Genomic DNA, 2077 nt, shown 5'->3' with positions numbered 1-2077 from the left:
GTACTATTACTTTGATTTGAACTTTAGTGAAAATAAATTTAAACATCTTATTTTATTTATATTTTAAAATTTTATGAAAATCATCATATCCAATTATAAATAATCATTTTAGAGTTTTAATCTCTAATATGTTAAAATTGTTTTATAATTAATTCTTTTTTAGAATTGCTATTTAATTGTAAAAGATATTCGAAAGACTTTGGTTTAAAAAAATCGATAAATTAATAATTAGAATCAATTAATAAATCAACACTAAAATCAATTAATTCTTAAACTATATATGTTCATAAATTCAGGCATACTTTTAGTCTTTTACATTTAAATTTTATTTTATTTAATTTTTTTTTACCCTCCAACATTTAAATTTGTTTCTCGACAATATAACATGAATTATCATGAATCAAAGAATCAAATAATAATTGTAACATGTTAAAACAATGGTCACGTTAATCATATCACATTATAATAAATTATGCATTCCCTGACAGTGGCTGCTTACAAACACTCCTACATATTAATATTTTAGTGTGTTTTTTTTTTTGGGGGGTCAAAATTAAGTTGACCTAATTTGACCATATTACACACATGATCTGATGCCTTTTGATTTTTAAATAACCATATGACAATTTCCTCTGTAATTTAGATAATATAACAACTTATTATAATTTGTTTGTTTAATTTAAGTTTTCAATTGATAAAGCTAAATAATATTACTTTTCATCATATAATTTTTAGATTAGAGCAAAATGAAATATACGACAAAAAGATTTTACGGTGAAAAATCATACAAGATACCAAAAATATTTTAGATTTTATTAACGAATTTGGATCCTCTAAAATTTAAATTTTACTTTAGAGAATAAAGTATAATCTTTCATTATTAATTTTATAAGTGGGACCAATAATAAATATGAAAAAGAAACTATTCAAGGGTAGAAGATCATACTTTACTCTCTAAAGTGAAATTCGTAAATCCTCTCCAATGGAAAAAAAAACTGGATGGTGTGCAGTGTTTAATTTAACCATTCATTACTCTCTTTCTCTTATTTATTTCTGGTCCCACTTATAGAATTAAAGGTAGATATGGCAATTGGTAGGGTAGGGTAGGGTTTGGAGTCAACCCTAACCCTACCCGCGGGTTAAGATTTTTATATAAACTTAACCCTACCCTACCCGCGGGTTGAGAATATCTCAACTCTAACCCTACCTGCTCTTAACCCGCGGGTATCCGACCCTATCTGCGGGTTACAAAAAAAATGCAATGTTATTATATAACTTGATGATAATTTAAAATAGAACTGACTTTTATGTAAAAAAAGTTTATTAAATTATCAATTAACGATCTTTTTTTAATGACTAAAGATCTTTCGTATTTAGTGAGAAGTCTTTAGTTTAACATCCACTTAAAATATATTTCTATATAAGTATATAACATATACATATATAGAGTGCAGGTTGGTCGGGTAGGGTTGAGGCTCAACCCGCACCCTACCCGACTCGCACAAAAACACTACCCGCACCCTACCCTATCCGCTGCGGATCGGGTTGACAACCCTACCCGACCGGGTGGGGTCATATTGGGTACCCACGGATAGGGTATATATTGCTACCTACCCCTAATCAAAGGTGAAAGATCACACTAAATTCTGTCAAATATTAAAAAAATTGGAGATGATCCATTTCCGATCCAAATCCTTTATTAACATCTACTAACAAATAATAACCAAAAAAAAAATCCAAATAGAACTAATTTCTACCGGATTCAATTAATGTTCATGTACATGTGCATGCATATAGAGAGAATAATAATAATATAATTCTGCATTCAATTAATCTCTTCAATATTTTCATGTGCATGCATGCATATTATGATGAATTTATGCTATTCCTGCCTGTTCCCTTCTATGAAAAATTCGTAATGATGTAATTAAAATGATTTTTTTTTTGTGTCTAACAATACCAACCAAATTAAATAATGTTTATTCATTTAATTTTTTTTTCTTTTTATTTTACCTATTTGGACTCTGAACAAACTATGTCACAATAATTGTGTGAATACAAAAGAAAATTGATTTTT

This window comes from Arachis ipaensis, chromosome B03 (assembly GCF_000816755.2).
Source record: "Arachis ipaensis cultivar K30076 chromosome B03, Araip1.1, whole genome shotgun sequence".
NCBI lineage: Eukaryota > Viridiplantae > Streptophyta > Magnoliopsida > Fabales > Fabaceae > Arachis > Arachis ipaensis.
The sequence above is the reverse complement of the archived record's forward strand: the minus strand, read 5'-3'. Positions refer to the sequence as shown.